Here is a 17,471-nt window from a genome sequence, read left to right as displayed (position 1 = left end):
TGCTGGAAGCCCTAGAGATGGCCTAGCAGTAAAGAGTGCTTGCTACTTTCTAAGAGGAACCAAGTCAGGTTCCTATCACCCACATGTGGTGGTTCACAAACACCTATAACTTCAGCTCCAGGGCATCTGAGACCTCTGACCTCTTGAGGTACCCACATTCACATGCATAGACTCACACACACACACACACACACACACACACACAGAATTAAAAGTAATAAAATTAGGGCTGCGGAGTCGGGTTAGTGATTAAGAGTACTTATTGCTCTTGCAGAGGACCCCAGTTCAAAGTTCAATTCCCAGCACCCACATGGCATCTCATAACTGTCTATAGCTCTAGTCCCAGGGGACTCAAAGATCTCTTTTGACCTTTGAGGGCACCAGGCATGCATATGGTACAGGGACATGCATGCAAAACATACACATAAAATAATAAAATGAATAAATCTAAAAATGATTATAAATCTTAAAAGAGGAATATGCTGATGTTTATCATCATGAACATGTCACAATAAAATCCAATTATTCTGTATAATAAGAACAAAGAGAAGGGGCAGGTATATGATGATGTCACTAGAAAAACTGGGTATGGTGGGTACAACCAAAAAGATACCCTGGCTGTTTCAGAACTCACTATGTAGACTAGGCTGGCCTTGAACTTACATAGATCTATTGTCTCTGCCTGTGAGTGCTGGCATTCACAACTACACCTGGCTGTTACCTCCTTTTTTTTTTTTTTTCCTTCTGACATCCTGCCCCCTCCCCGCGAATGCTTCCACTGCCAAACTTAACAATTTTTTTTTTTCCCTTAACAACTGGCATCTCCATTCTTCTTTGGGAGAATGTCAGGTTGTTTTTGTTTGGAAGAATGCTTCTGTAAGCAGTTGAGACCACGAGGTCTTAGATGTCAACTGATGAAAAGCTTCTGAGAGGGATTCAAAAGTGCTGACCTTGGGAATTTGCTCTAGAGGAGAGAAATTCTTGGCCACCCTGAGAGAATGTTGAGAAGGCAGAGGAGAGAAAAGGACGTGTCAACAGAGTGAGCCAAGCCTAGGGGACATGACAGAGTGCCACAAGAAACCACTGCTCACGAAAGGGCTCTGCAGATGAGAGCGTGCAAAACATGGTCACCCCTCAGTCACCAGGGCTAGTTTGAGGCCCCTTCCCCAGGGGACCGTAATCTTGGAGTGCTCAGGTCCCTTATATAAAAACAGTGAAGTGGACTAGGGATGTAGTTCAGTTGTATTGAATGTGCTAAGCATGCAAGTGGCCCAGTGTTCAATCCCCAACACTAAATAAATGAATAAAATAGAATAGTATAGCATATGCATATAACCTAACATACATTTCCAGGGTATTGTTTAATATCTGGCATAATATAAATGCTATAAAATAGTTATTTGTGTTGTTTAAGAGATAATAGGAAAAAAGGAGAGGAAATGTCGTAAACCTAGGCTGGCCTCCTACTTGGAAAGTCAACGACGATCCTCCCCAGTCCTGGGATGACAGGGACATACGTTTATGCAGCGCTGGGATCGATCCCAGTGCCTTCTCCATTCTAGGTGAGCCCTTTCCTGGCTGTTTGAGTCGGTTAAATCAGTGGGTGTCTAACTTACTGATAGAGAGGTCAATTGTATGTCGGACACTGCTTTGAGCTGTTTCGAAGGCGGGACCTGGTGGGACAAGCTCCCTTCAACTCCTAGCTCTCCTGGGAAATCCACCCCACTCATTCTGTACCTGTGAGTTTGTTAGTTTTCTGTGAGGTGGGAGAGTCTGAGAAGTGAGTCTTGAGGGTGAAAGTGTGAGGCTGGAGGCAAAGGTAAACACTGAATCCTCCATTTTGTGCTGGCGGTTTCTAGATTCTTCCAGCAGGCTTTTTGGACTTGTTTACTCTATTAACGCCGAGTTTCTGATTCTCAAGGGGCCAGGTGTCTCCAGCTGGCACCCAGCAATTTATGGGAAGGAATGCTTGCTTCTTTGAGGTTGCCAGATAAAACACAGGATGCCCGGTGAGGTCTGAATCTTAGATAAACAGAGGGAGCTTTAGTGGATAAAAACATCCTAAATATTACATTGAGTGTATTTGTGTTGTAATGAGTTCTCTCATGAGAGCTTCTACAGATGCCCAAGGCAGCTGCCTGGCTCCATTTGGGCCTCGTTCCCAGAAAACAATATACCTCCCGACCAGGATCTAGCCAAACTGCAGGGCCTATAGAACGCATCTCTGATTTTTTCTCCTCCTTCCTCTACCTCACTTTTATTTTTCTCTAGCAATGATCCCCTCCCCCATCCTGTCGGCTGATCATATGAATTTAACTTCTTCCCAGGGCAGGTAACAGCCGCCCTATGACCCTCAAAGGAGTTGTGTGGAATGTCAGTGAGTTGGTATATGTAAGTCATTACCACTAGTCCAGGGAGGGGCCGGAAGACAGCTCAGACAGTAGAGGCACCTGCCACCGCGTCGCGTCGATAACCTAGATGACCTGAGTTTGATCCTCAGAATCCACCTGGTTGAACATGAGAACTGCAAATCCGTGCACGCTGTCCCGTGCACTCTGGCACACATGTGCACATGTGTACAAAATAAGTAACTAAATAAATGAACAGTACCTAGTATAGGTAAAATAATAACATCGAAGTCACAAGCACAGTGCAGAGTTGAGGGGCTAGATGTCTTTGGAAGGATTTGAACCCCTGTAGCCACCACTTCTGTCACTAACTCATGATCTCACGTGTGTGTGTGTGTGTGTGTGTGTGTGTGTGTGTGTGTGTGTGTGTGTCTGTGCATGCGTGCACGAGTGCACAGGCACGCTCGCATGAGTGCATTCTTCGAAATTTTGCACACTATGTTTGGATCCTGTCCACACACCCCTCCCACCAGGCCCCCCAGATCCAGCCTCCTTGGTGACCTTGAACACTGCAAATCTGACCCTTGATTGAAAGCTTTCAATGGCATTTGACCACTCTGAATAAGATCTGCTGGACACCGAATGTGTTTCTTTTACCCGTTTCCAGCGCTTCTCTGCTTGCCCGTCTTCCCTTCATGTTGAATTTTCCAGGAACACAGGCCTTCTGGGGCCACCAAGGTGCCAAAGGTACGAGACTTCCAGCCTAAGATGTTTTCACCATGTCAACGTAGTCTCGGTTTTCACTCTGTGTCAAAGACACTTCCTCAGACAGGCTGTTTCTGACCTCCTGGACTAGATTACGTTTAGAGTTTAGGCTTCTAGTTCTCCTCCACAGCCATTTATTATGTGTATAGTTAGATATTTGTCTGACCATTGAACTGTAAGCTCCACGAGGACAGGGCTCATGTTTATCTTATTAGGCATGATAGTCCGAGATCTACAGTCACCCCTGACCATAGTAAGTACTTGTCTTGGTCACTGTTCTATTGCTGTGAAGAGACACCATGACCAGGCAACTCTTATAAAAGAAACATTCAATTGGGAGCTGGCTTACAGTTTCGGAAGTTTAGTCCATTGTCATCATGGCAGGGACTGTGACAGCCTGCAGGCAGACATGGTGCTGGAGAAGGAGCTGAGAGTTCTGGATCCATAGGTAGCAGGAAGAGAAAGACACTAGGCCTGGTTTGTTTGTTTGTTTTTTTCTTCGAGACAGGGTTTCTCTGTGCAGCTTTGCGCCTTTTCCTGCAACTCACTTGGTAGCCCAGGCTGGCCTCGAACTCACAGAGATCCACCTGGCTCTGCCTCCCGAGTGCTGGGATTAAAGGCGTGTGCCACCACCGCCTGACTTGGTTTGTGGTTTTGAAACCTCCAAACCCACCCCCAGTGACTCACTTCCTCCCACAAAGCCTCAGCAACTCCTAATCCACACCTCCTAACCCTTCTCAAGTAGCACGACTCCCTGACGACAAAGCCTTTAAATGTAAGAGCCTATGGGGGCCATTCTTATTCAGACCATCACAGCACTTAGCAAAATAAGCAAAACAAAAGTCTGAAAAGAAATTTACTTTTGTTTTAGAGTATGTACATGTGCATATGGATGTGTGTTTGTGGGTATGTACACATGAGTGCAGCTTATGGAGCCCAGAAGATGATGTTGGATCTTCGGAGCTAGAGTGACACACAGTTGTGAGTCTCCCAGGATGGGTGCTGGGAAGTGAACCTGGGTCCTCTGGAAGGGCAGTAAGGGCTTGTAACTGCTGAGGCCTCACTTCATTCCCCCCGGTGGTTAGTTTTGTTAGGTTTGTCTGTTTTGAGGCAGGCTTCCTGTAGCATGGGTCTGACCTTGAGCTTGTTATGTGGCCAGCAATGACTTCGAACCCTGTACTTTCTGCCTCTACATCCCGAGTACTGGAAAATCTTGGTTTTTTTTGTTGTTGTTGTTTTAAATGAACTAGTTAGATGAAGGACAGCCCAATCTAGTTCGTGGTCCCAATCTAATCCATCACCTGAGTTTGTAAGGATGGTATGCTAAGAATAAGAATGGTTTTAACATATTGTAATTGCTGGGGTGGGGGGAGGATCAAAAGAATAATAATATTCTATGGCATAAAAATGAAATTTCATATGAAAATTTCATTTTAGTTGAAATGTCATTTTAGTATGGATATTTTTTTTTTATTGTAACCAAACCCTGCATTCCAATCTACTGGGTTGTTCTTGGCCCCTTCTGTGCCCCAGCCGCAGAGTGTAGCTGCGGCCTCACAGTTCAACATGTTTACACTCTGATCTTACACGGAACACTGTCCGTCCCTGTGCGGGACAAAGTATTGGGATCTCTGGGCAGCCTGTGCTCAGCCTCTTGCAGGTGGCTTCGCTCAGTTGTCAACGGTTGGCTTCTGCTGCTGAAACAAGTCTTCTATTTATTTTTGCCTAGTTGGTAGGATTGATTAAAGAGCGTTTCCTTTGTCCTTTGTGTCTCTTCTTCTCTATCAGCAGACAGCTCCCACCGCCACCACATACACACACAAAGGAGGTCAGTGTTTTGGCCATGTAACTATCTACACCCCACCTCCCCAGCATATTTCCTAGTTCTTTGAATAATCCATGAAATCTAGTCAAAATAAAAAGTTGACAGGTGGTAGCAATAACTTTAAGTAAATGCCTGTCTTTTCTTATCGACTCTCCTTTAATTAATACACTGGGATCAGATTGAATATTGCTTTTGAATATTGCTTCCGGCCCTCTCGACAGTATTCTGTCTCAGGTGCAAATTCACACCTAGCAGGATGTTTGAAAATACCCCTTGAAGTCTTGCAAGACTTGAAGCTGGTTTCAAAGTGAGAACTAATAACCATCAATGTAGTGACAAGGGAGACAGGTGTGGCACATTGCAACTTCGGGGGTTGAAGGGAGGAGGGCAGCAAGTTCAAGACCAACTCATCAGGAAACCAAAAATGTGGTTGAGTGGTCTGGGAATGCGAGCCGGTGGCATGAATACGTGAGACTGGAAGTTCAGTCCTCAGTCCCACCTGCCAAAAAGAAAAACAAATCAAGAACCACAAAAACTAGCCACAGGAAAACAAATCATTTAGTCTTTCAAGTAACTTAATTTTAAAAATACAAAACTTACCGACTGCGTGTGTGTTGGGGTGCTGGGTTCAGTGGTACTTTCACGGCAGAGTAGACAGAAGGGGCTGGACTGGGTTTGGGTGTCCTTTCTATGATACTGCTTGCTTCTCCAAGTTAAATATTTTGTCAGTTTTCCATCTCAGATATTCAGCGAGAAAGCTAATAAGGAGTCTGTGGTTTATTTCTTCTTTCTATTAACATATCATACAGTGGCTTTCTTTAGAATGTAATTCCCTCTGTGATGAAAAAAATAAAGAAAAGTCACAGAATATTAATAACCAGCAGTAAAATACTTTGGCTAAAGTTACGATATTATTGGTAAAGGCATCTCAGATAATAGATGTGTGTGGGTGTGCTGTTTTTTTTGAGACAGAGTTTCTCTTTGTAGCCCTGGCTGTCCTGGAACTCTGTAGTCCAGGCTGGCCTCAAGCTCAGAGATCTGTCTGCCTCTTCCTCAACTGCTGAGATGAAAGGCCTGCCCACCACCTTGCTGGGGCAATAGATGTGTTTTTGTTTGTTTGGCTGGCTCGTTTTGTTTCAGGTTGTGTCTCTTGTAGCCCAGGCTGGCCCTGGAATTTACCAGGTAGCCAAGATAATCTTGAACGCCTCATCTCTTGCCTCCACCATCAGAGTACTGGGATTACATGTGTATGACTTTGGAAAGAACAGTAAAATACATAATTTATAAATGATCTTAAGAAAATATAGGAGGGCTGGAGAGATGGATCAGCGGTTAAGAACATTGGCTGTTCTACCAGAGGTTCAATTCCCAGCACCCACATGGCAGCTCCCAACTGTCCGTAACTCCAGTTCCAGGGGATCTGACACCTTCACACCAACTCACATAAAATAAATTTAAGTAAATTATAAAAAATGAAAATAGAGGAGCTGAAGTAGGACAAAATAAATGTTAAAAGTTCAAGAGAAATACACATGCCATATGGGTAAGATGTTACTTAAGCTTCATTTGTGTGTGTGTGTGTGTGTGTGTGTGTGTGTGTGTGTGTGTGTGGTGTGTGCAGTTATGTGCATATACATATGTGGAGATCAGAGGATGGCAGCTTTGGGGAGTTCTCTCCTTCTCCCATGCTGAGGCAGAGTCTTTCTTGCTTTGCTGAAACCTGCATACTCCTGCAAGCTTCCAGGCAGTCCACATGTTTCTGGCTCCCAGCTCACTTGAGTAATGCCGGGATTATGGGTTTGTGCCACCACATCATGTTTTTGTTTGTTTGGTTTTTTTTTTTTTTTTTTTTTTTTTTTTTGGTTTTTCGAGACAGGGTGTCTCTGTGCAGCTTTGTGCCTTTCCTGGAACTCGCTTTGTAGACCAGGCTGGCCTCGAACTCACAGAAATCTGCCTGCTTCTGCCTCCCGAGTGCTGGGATTAAAGGCGTGCGACACCACTGCCTGGCTGTTTTTTGGTGTTTTTTAACATAAGTTCTAGGGTTGTCAGGTTTTGACGGCAGCTACTTCTACCTACTGAGCCATCTTGCTGGCTCTAAAAATATTTTAAAAAGAGAACTGAAATATCGTTTTCCTCCTTGACAAACAACAGAGAAATCCCCTAAAGATGGAAAAGTGCTTTTTTTTTCATTCATTCATTCCTTTATTTATTTATTATTTATACAGTGTTCTGCCTGCATGCCAGAAGAAGGTGCCATATCTCATTACAGATGGTTGTGAGCCACCATGTGGTTGCTGGGAATTGAACTCAGGACCTCTGGACGAACAGCCAGTGCTCTTAACCACTGAGCCACCTCTCCAGCCCCTGAAAAGTGCTTTTTAAGAGCATCAAGCCTTCCCAAGAGAAGAGAAGGAACTCTATGCAGCATGGTAGATGCAAAAGGAATTCAAGAGTTACCTGCAAAAGCCTCAGAAGCAGGGGTTAGAGAGATGGCTCAGCAGTTAAGAGCACTGGCTGCTCCTGCAGAGGACCTGGGTTCAGTTCCCAGCATCCATGTGGCAGTTTACAACCATCTGTAACTCAAGTTCCGTGGGTCCAAGGGGTGTCTTCTGACCTCCTCTAGCTCCTACACACACACACACACACACACACACACACACACACACACACACACAAAATAAAAAAGTTTCAGAAGAAATACTAACTTTTCTCATAGATCTTACAGGAAGCAAACAAGGTAATTGTGAATATTTATTTACAATAGGACAAAAAATTATGTTTTTTTCCCTCTGTATGAATATTACATAGATCAATAATTTTTCTTCTATCATTTCAAATAATTTTTCCTCCTCAATGGTATGGGGGGAAATGCTGAAACTATAGTAATTTCCAAGTCACCTTTTGAGATAGGTCAAAATGGCCATGGGAACGGCTCAGGCATCCGAGTGCTTTTTGTGCTGGGCATGGTGGTGCACACCTTTAATTCCCAGCACTCAGCAGGCAGAAGCTGGTGGATCTCTGAGTTCGAGGATAGTATGGTCTTCACAGTAAGTTCTAGGTCAGCCAGGGCTACAAAGTGAGACCCTTTCTTAAAAAAGAAATAAAAAGAAGATTTTTTTTTTGTGCTAGCATGAGGACCTGAGTTAGGATAGTTAACATCCATGTGAAAACACAGGTGCACGCTTGTAATCCTAGCACCCAGGAGGATCCCCGGGGCTCACTGGCCAGCCAGTCTAGCTAAATCAGGAAGTTCTGGGTTCAGTGAGAGACTTTGTTTCAAAAATGAGGCCGAGAGTTAAGAGGAAATATCACATTCAACTTTGGCTTCTGGCCTTCACATGCACACACATTGACATATGTGCATGAACTTGTACACATATATCCAGTGCACGTAGCACAAAAGCAGGTAAAAAGGAGCCTCAGGTCAGGTAATAAGTGCAAAGGGTATTCTAGACTCACCCAGAAATCCCTGAAAGTTCTTCGCAATATTAAAATATCAAAACTCACTGATTCTGAGGTAACCAACTTCCTTAATTTTTGCTCTTAAGATGTTCCTATTGCCAGGCCTGGTAGCACAAGCCTTTAACTCAGCAGAAGCAGGCAGATCTCTGAGTTTGAGGCCACCCTGGTCTACAGAGCAAGTTCCAGGACAGACAGGGCTACTTAGAGAAACTCTGACTTGAAAACCCTTCAAACAAGCAAACAAAAAAGTTCTTATGTGAAATAATGAGAATGGGACAGACATTTTACATGTATTTGTTGGTTATACTTTTAGTTTGCAAAACAAAGAGCTGATAGGCTTTATGTCAGTTCCCTAATATTTTTGGATATTTTACAAGTGTATGAAATAAAAGTATGTAGGAACCAGTGACCTAGACTAGTTGATAAGGGAGACCTAAAAACTGAGCATGGTGGTGTGTTTCTGTAGTCCTGGCTACTTAGCAAGCTGAGGCAGGAGGATCACTTAATCTCAAGAGTTTGAGGATAGCCTGGGTAACACATTGAGGCCCAATCTCTCTACTAAAGACAGATTTACAACAAAATCTTATGAAATTGCAATGCTCTTAGAGTGGTATGCAGGCCGAGAAGGTATTTCACCTGTGGGCTGACTTTTCTCCCTCATCATTTCAATTTGCTGTGCGTTCACCGAGAGCCTTCAGTTAGGCCAGACACTGTGTTAGAGGGTGTGGAAGTGAAAGGCACATGTGTGACCTTGCTCTTTCCGAGGAAACAAGGATAGTGCAACAGAGAAAAGAAATGGCTAGCTTCTGTCTTCAGTGTGAAGCCTGTCATCAGACTAGTACCTACTTGGCCAGAAAGAAGCACAAAGAATAAATCAAGGAGGGGATGCCCCTAGGGCGGGCCTCGTGAGGAAAGTGAGCACCTACACTGGGCCATCCGCTTGAGGGATGGCCAGGAGAGTCCTTCTGGAAGGACCGAAGGGAAGGTGAGACTCACAAAGGGCACCATATGGCTAAAGGCCTGACTGTCACATGAGGAGTGGTCAGGGAAGAAACTTGAGAGGTGGCCCGGAGTCAGGTTGTGAAGGGACTTCTTTGTTCTGTCCAGGTGCTTAGGTGATACTCAGTATGTGCCTAAAGAAATCCCTACAGGATTGCAAGTAGGACAGAGCTGGGGATGCTTCTACGAAGTCCAGTCCTGCCCTTTTTCTGTCTCAGCCGGTGAAGCTAGACGGAGCTGTTTTTTAAACTGATGAGTGTCGTGTTTCAACAATGCTCTCAATGGATGTCAGCTATTCTACAGGGAAACACGTTTAAATATGGAAGGTGGAGGACTTGGGCCTTTTCTCAGAAACCGAGGAAATATTCCTAGAAGTTTTGTTCTTGTGTTGTTTTCAAAACATGTATTTTAATTGTAAACTTAAAGATAACTACACTTATTTTTCAGCTAAGCTGTGTTTATAATATATTAGGATCAACCTAAGGTGACTGGCACATTTCTGTTTCTTTGTACATATATCACTTTTTTTTAGCTCTTCTGAAGTATTCAATTGTTGTTGTTGGTTTTTTATTTATTTTATTTTATTTTTATTTATTTTTTATTTTTTGGCAACTGTATCTACCCAGTTGTGCTACTGAACATTAAAAATCACTCTTCCTAGGCAGGTATGGTGGCACATGCCTGTAATCCCAGCGCTTGGGGCGATGGGGATAGGATGTGGGGAGTTCAAGGTAATCTTCAGCCATATAGAGAGCTCGAGACCAGCCTCCATGCCATGTGTGTGGACTGAAATGTGAATAAGCCTGGTGGACAAATGCAGAATACTTATAAAACAGAAGAATGATGTAAAAGGTGGTAAACTTAGCAGTCAGCTAAATAAGAGGAAGAGAGCCTGGGAGTGACTGCAGACGGCCCTCTGAGGTCACGAGCCCCTGCGCTGGCAGAGACAGCCACAGGAAGCTGGACCTCATAGAGCAGGTGCTTTAGATGGAACTGAAGATGTCACCTAAATGGAGACAAAAGCTGCAGGTGTGCACACACTTGAAATACCAGGTGCCTTTATCTCCAGAATATTACATTAGAATTGTCTTATGGGCTAGTGGACTACTAGAAACCATCTTACAATAGTCCGGGGGACTACCAGAAACCATCTTATTATAGTCTAGTAGACTACTAGAAACCATCTCATTATAGTCCAGTGGACTACTAGAAACCGGAAGTAATCTCAAAGCTTGGGGATGCTTAAGAGCTGGGAGCCGGCTGGAGAGATGGCTCAGTGGTTAAGAGCACTCACTGGCTGCTCTTCCAGAGGACCCGAGTTCAATTCCCAGCAACCACATGGTGGCTCTCAACCATCTGTAATGGGATCTGGTGTGCAGGCATACATGCAGGCAGAACACTGTATACATTAAAAGTAATCCCAGCACTCGGGAGGCAGAGGCAGGCGGATCTCTGTGAGTTCGAGGCCAGCCTGGGCTACCAAGTGAGTTCCAGGAAAGGCGCAAAGCTACACAGAGAAACCCTGTCTTGAAAAACCAAAAAAAAAAAAAAAAAAAAAAAAAAAAAAAAAAAAAAAGAAAAAGAAAAAAAAAAAAAGAAAAAAGCTGGGAGCATAACTAAGAAGCAGGATGTGTGCTTAACATGTGAAAAGCCCTGAATTCCATGCCAGCACTGAAAAACAAAAGGAAAGAAAAACCCAACACAAAACCAAAAGCGAAGTTCACGAATAATAAATGAGGATCGAGAAAAAGAATATGTACACATACATGGAAGAATACATATACACACAGTCGACTACCCCCACGTACATGTGTACACATGTGTACAGTTGACTACAACTTCAGGTTCCTTAGCTTCATTCAGATTTAGTTAGCATTGGCTGGAAAATATTGGCGGGGAGGGGAGTAGGGGGAGGATTTAAATTATTGCTGGCATGTACTATATAATAAATCCCACCATGGTTGTGTCCATAACTGAACATGTACAGATTTTTTTGTCATCATTCACTCAGCGATTCAGTAGAATGAGGATTCTCATAGCACTGACACTGTATTTATGAGAAGCACTCCAGAGATTATTTACAGTATGTGAGAGGATGTCGCAGGCTACAAGGGTATGTGGTTTTTATGAGTTGGGGTATCCGTGGGGTCCTGGAAGCAATTCCCTTGCAGATACGGAACGGTCGGACCGAGAGTTAGTTAAAGGTATTTGTTAGGCACTGGCATTTTCATTATAAACCAGCTAACTTCCTGTCTTGTCTCGGCTTGTGACGAGAGTGAGGGCTGAAACTTCAGCTCAGCGGTAGAGGGTTTGTTTACCTTGCGTGCGTGAGTCCCCAAATTCAACCCCCACTACTGCAAACATCGACCAACTCAAAACCACCCGCAAACCCCAACCGCGTCTCCCTCCCTTACCGCTTCTTGCTATGAATGGCTCTCCCTCCTGAGCTCGGGAGGGAAAAAGCCTTTTCTGTCAACAGTCTACGCTCTTTTCCCTCTTTCTGTGCGGGACGGACTGGCTTCTAGGGTGCCGCGGAGCACAGCCACTTTCTCGGCACTGCTGGATCCCACTGGGGGGGGGGGGGGGGGTCGCGGCACCTGTACGGACGCCCTGACTTCCAGAGTATCTCAAAGACCATCGCAAAGAGCGAGAGAACACTGAGCCGTTCCTCAACGTTTCCGGGCGGGGCCCAAAGTCATAACCACACTCAGTTTTTCCGGAAATAATCCTTTGCTTCTTGCATCTGGGGTGGGAAGCTGGTGCTACGCTAACGCAGACTCCGAGGCGGTCGCAGGGAGCAGGGGTCTGCCACAAGGACTTTTTTCATAACAGACTTCTCCCTCTTCTTTGGGTAGACGTGCTTTTCCCTGAAGGTGCCTCTGTCCTTCAAGCAGTAGCCTTCTGGTGTCCGCATTTGTAGCAAGAGGGACTCTGAGAATATCACAAGAGAGGACCATCTGTTTAATCTTTCCAAAAATTAACGTAGCTCCCGCGCAAACGCCAGTGCGACACACAGGACGTGACCTAAACGGAACTTCTATTGGGAAGGACTTAAACGCTTTTCTGAATGTCCGATTGCAAGACAAACGAGGAAACCTCAAGGTTTGCAGACACCTTCATAAACTCTTCCGGGTGCTCAAAGCCGGAGATTCAAGGATCTGAGCAGAGTGAACAGGGAGTGCGAACTTGGTTAATTGTCTGGAGCCAGTACTAGGATTTCAGGTGTTCTCACTCCATTCAGGAGACAGCAGGATTGGGTTCTCAGGATCCCACAGCTAGTGCGATGTGCTCCTCATCTGGAGATTTTTGCATTCTTCCCGTCTCCCTGTCCCGCTTGCCGCCGTATGGGCTGTTTGTGCTCGACCCCTACCAACATTGAAAAGGGAAAGGCGCTTAGAGGAAGCCAAAGTAGGGAAGACTTTACGGCTGTCTTTCTCTCCGCCGTCCAGGGAGAGCGATAATAGGTAAGGGGCGTGCAGACTTGCCCTTCCTTGCCCAATCAGGTACACAGGAAGATGTCTTTCTACCAATAAAAATAAAGTTCGCTTTCCGGAGGCGGGAGGGTGAGCCTTGACTGCCAGTTCTCCAAAGCAACGCTGGAGGCGAGGACAGAGAGTGATTAGAGGTAGGTCCAACCCGGGGAAGGGGGCGGGGCGAAGGTGGGGAAACTCTGAGCGGCGGGGGGGCCGGCCAGTGGAGGGCGAGGACCACTGTTCCTGGTGTAGTGTCCCTCGCCAATCAGGAAGGCGAGGGGGTGGGCGGGGCAGGGAAGGGGTGGGCAGAGCTCGCAGCACCGCCGGGCGCCCGTCGGGCTCTGGGAGAGACAGAAATCCGGTTAAAATCAGAGTCGGAGGGAGGTTTAACCACGGATCGGTCCGGATCGGATTATTCCTTAAAGGGGACGCGCCATTGTCAAAGAGAACGAAGCCTGGGGCCCGAGGGCGGGGACCGGCGGCGCTGGAGGAGCGAGGCAGCTGCACGGGACTGGGGACCTGGTAGGTGCTGCCTGGGGAAAGGCGCTTCATTTCACTTTCTCTTCCAGCGCCGGAGCAGGCGCCGGGATGCCGGGCGACCGTCGGCCGTGGGATCCGGGGTCCCCGGCCCTGGCCCGGCTGCCCTTCTTGCTGCGAGCCGCAAGGGAGGCGGACTGAGGTGGGCGGCTGCGGCGCCGGCTGGGGAGGCTCCTAACGGACGCGGGCGCGGCGCAAGAGCCGGGGTCAACCGAAAGCCCGTCGGAGCTGCGGCGGACCCGTGGGGAGCACCGCGCGCCTCGCTCTGCTGCGCGCCTCCTTCCCGGCCCGTGCCCGGCTCTGCCCGCGCGCCCGGCCGCCCTGGGCGCGCGCCGCCGTCTCCACGCGCGCTCCTCTCTTCCCGCGCGCCCGGCTGCCCTGAGCGCGCGCCCCTGCGCTTCTCCGTGCGCCGGCTCCGTTCGCACGCCGCGGCTTCACCGAGGCCCGGGAACCGCCCGGCGGGGAAGCGGGCGGCGGGGAAGCGGGCGGCAGGCGCTGCCGCAGCGTCGTGCACCCGACCCGGCTTGGGCGCGCCGGCAGGGCGGCCTCGGGAGGAAAGGCGGCGGGCCCGCGCAGCGCGCCGAGGTTGCCGGCTCGGCCGGGCATTGTCCGCGGTCCTTGGCCGCGTCTCTCCGCCCAGTGCCCGCGGTGCTGGGAGGGGTGCGGACCCGGGCACAGAGCCCGCTCCGCCCGAAGCGACGGCGCACCCCCGGACCCGCGCCTTCCGGAGCCCGGGTCGGCCCGGCGGACTGCACAGCCACCGCCCGCGGCCGGGCCTGCGCAGCCCGGGCCCCCTGTTCGCAGGCACCGGCGCAGGCTGCTCTCGGTGCCGAGCTCTGCCGTGCAACTTTTCTTTGCCTTTTGATGGGAGTTGTTGCTTCCGGGCGGCAGGTTCTCCGGGCCCGGCCGAGCCTCGTTTTCTTGCGTCTGGAGAGGCCGATTTCTAGGGCGACCTGGGGCCTGAATGCTGTCGGTCTTTCCTACCGTTCCAGCTTTGTTCCTCGCTACCTACAGTCGCTTTTCTGGTGGACTTTCGAGGATATGGGACCACTGAGTCCCAGGCTGTGGTTTTAAAAGAGGGGGCGAACTGGCTGAGGGGCAAGCGCTCTAGACAGAGCTAAATTTGCCTTAACCTTTTAATTAGGGAAAGCATTACCTAGACTTTATGCCAGAAGCTCTTTTGGGAGGGTAGAGGGAAAATTCAGCAAGACAGGTTGCCAGGATGTGTAACATTGGAAAAAAACAAAAACAAACAAACAAAAAAAGAACAACTTCTGATGGAAATAAAAGTTGGTTCTATAAACTGCTGTTCTGCCTAGCAGGTGCCTTGCTTCCATAAAGTTGATCTCTCCTACTGAATGCAGGCATTGTAACGACGAGCAGGCGGGCAGGCACTCTTTCTATTGGCAAACCAAATACGAGGTCTTTGCACTGTGAACATTATCCTGGCGTGGAACTTGTCAATACTTGCAGCAGAAATCATAGCTAGAAACAACACATCCCTTGTTAGAGTCCTTATTTAGAAAAGAATGTTTTCATAAGCCTTCATTTTGACAGTTTCTTGAGCAATGCTTTGTAGAGTACTTGGAGGCAGTAAGTTGCAACCTTATAAAGGAAGTAGCATCCGGTGTGTTATTCTTTGGTCTTATTTTTGTTACTTATTATTAGAAGTGGCGTCCCGTCCCGGTTGCCTTAAGCTCTGTTACAGTATTTTGCAAGACACTTTGCAGGAGTGAATTTGGTTGAAACACCTGGCCTAGTTTTTTTTTTTTTTTTTCTCCAAGGAAATGCAGATTTTAAAATTTGTTTATCACTAAGTTACTGACTGTCTAATAACTCTTGAATGAATTTTGAAAGTTCTCCATCTCAACAGTAATAACACCAGAAATTATATTTAGGGAACAAGTCTAACTTCAGATGTTGATACTTGAGAGAGAATGCTCCGTTACAGAGGTTAGGAAATGAAGTAAAAAAAAAATTACCTTCATTTTGATAATATCTGTCATTGTTCCACTTATTATTTTACGTCTGCGCTAACACTATCAGGCAGGTACCTGGGCATAATCTTCCTTGCTCATCATAGGAAGTAGGTGTTTAAAACAAATTTAAAATTTTCCAATTTTATTTATTTAGTGGCATAGTTAGACAATAGACTTTTTTTTTTTAAGAACACAAAAAGAAAATGTTCAGGAAGAATTATCTTTGAAAGGCCTGTGCTTTATGACCTGGACATGTGTTCTTCTGTGTTTCCTGGGTACTGCATACATATTTCTAAGATAATTTTGAGTCTTAGACTGTGCTTAGAGATTCTTGGGAGAGCTTGGATTGTCCACTACCTGCACTGTTTGTCTGCAGATCCAGTGTGTAACTACATACCCTGTAGATGCGTAGATGCGTAATTGCGCTGTTGCTAGTCTTTCTGACAGAAAAAGATACTGTCTTACAAAGGCTGTTTAAGATACTTTTTCCTCTAGCTGACACTCACAGTGGAAATGTGCCTCCCATTGAGTATCTTCAGACCTGATAAGCTAGGTAAGGACAATAACAATTCCTGCAGTAGGTAGTGAGCCCTGGGCCACTGAGCCAAAACCCCGACCTTTCCTTGTCCGCACTGGGGGAAAAATGTTTCTGAACAAGATCATACCAATGAACAAGAAGTGGTTTGTTGTCGGACAAAGCTATCTTAGTCTCGCTGTTCTTTGTTGGTGCATACAATTGTGATTTCATTTTATAGTACCTGTTGGACAGATAACTTCTTCTCATGGCATTCACTTATCACAACTCTCTGAACTAGGTAGGCTTGATCTGCCATCAGTGTCTGCCATGTACCTCCATGTTTAAGGATGGGGAAATAAAGTAGAAACAGATGACAGTCTTGTTCAGAAATTTAGTGGAGAAAGTCAAAACTGCTCTCCATGGGAGACACGGGGGTGTGTCAGAGCAGAACCATGTCCAGAGTAACAGCGACCCAGGCATCATGGGTAAAGAAGTGGAAGAAACCCAGATGATGTGGGAAAGTTCCTGCGACTCTAGCAGGTTTCATTATGTGCATGAAAGTATTTTACATAGAATGTTTTTGGATGCGGATTGGGTATGTATGTTACTGTTTAGCTGTAAATAGCTGAAGTATGTGGGGGGGAGCTTCAGAGTTTGAGCTGTGAATTCAGCTGTTACCCTGCAGGGTGGCCAGGGCCCATCTACCCCACGCCCAGCACATCACCTTGCCTTCAAGTCTGCCCCCTGTTCCCTTCATCAGAAGTGATTTCCCTTTCCTTCTAGGCCTGTCAAGTACTCTTACAGAACAAGCCTTGTTCTTGTCTGTTAGTTCAGTGTGGGCGTCTGTATATTTCCATCGTTAGATTGTGGAGAAGTTGGTCGGCAGAAGTTGGAGCCGTAACATGTTTGCAGCTGCCCAAAGTACCTGGACAGTTCTATTAGCCCACCAATATTCTATAAACGAAGAACTATAAAGAATACTTGCTTATATTTGGAGGAAAGTATTGATGTGAGTTGAAAGGAAATACTTTTCCTTATCACTAAAGTTCCACATGCTCATTGATAAGAAAGAAATGTCTTAAGAAATTCTTAATACTTTAAGAATATCCGCTAATGCTGCTCACTCATGACACTGCAACCCTTGTTAGTGGGTTACTGTCTTTTTTTTCTGACTTTTATTCTTTTATTACAACCTCAGGGCTGTCTTAAATGATTTCTCTTGAAAATTTTAGCAAGTTGTGATTATTGGGAATGAAGGAGAATAATATTTATATAATTCTTATGAATTTTCTAGGCTCTGTAGTTCTGCTTTTTTTTTATTTTGCATTGAATAGAAGGTTGCAATCAGTCTGTCTGTGTTCAAGATGTGAACATAGAATTAAAAACAAACAAACAAGCCGGGCGGTGGTGGTGCACACCTTTAATCCCAGCACTCAGGAGGCAGAGCCAGGCGGATCTCTGTGAGTTCTAGAGTTCCAAAGCTACACAGAGAAACCCTGTCTCAAAAAGCCAAAACAAACAAACAAACAAACAAACAAAAGCCAACCTGACCAACTGCAGTGTGCC

General features: G+C 46.3%; 1 protein-coding gene and 1 long non-coding RNA gene across 3 annotated transcripts in view; one reads left to right on the top strand and one right to left on the bottom strand.

Annotated features, from left to right (window-relative positions):
* Positions 1 to 735: 735 nt before the first annotated feature.
* On the bottom strand, positions 736 to 12,937 carry LOC128108517 (uncharacterized). Its single transcript, XR_008217494.1, has 3 exons — positions 11,814 to 12,937; positions 5,539 to 5,773; positions 736 to 5,437 (listed from the first exon to the last, which is right to left on the bottom strand). It is a non-coding gene; the product is annotated as an uncharacterized LOC128108517 (long non-coding RNA).
* A 247-nt stretch (positions 12,938 to 13,184) lies between these two features.
* Fryl (FRY like transcription coactivator) overlaps positions 13,185 to 17,471 on the top strand; it is a 248,884-nt gene continuing 244,597 nt past the window's right edge. For both annotated transcript variants that reach the window (XM_052735117.1, XM_052735116.1), the window contains exon 1: positions 13,185 to 13,394. The gene's annotated coding sequence lies outside the window, so the exon portion shown is untranslated. The remainder of the gene's footprint in view (positions 13,395 to 17,471) is intronic.

The sequence above is a fragment of the Peromyscus californicus genome, unplaced genomic scaffold (assembly GCF_007827085.1).
Source record: "Peromyscus californicus insignis strain IS unplaced genomic scaffold, ASM782708v3 Scaffold_13__1_contigs__length_99412109, whole genome shotgun sequence".
NCBI classification, from domain to species: Eukaryota; Metazoa; Chordata; class Mammalia; order Rodentia; family Cricetidae; genus Peromyscus; species Peromyscus californicus.
Note: the sequence above shows the minus strand (reverse complement) of the source record. Positions and strands in the feature narration are given on the sequence as shown.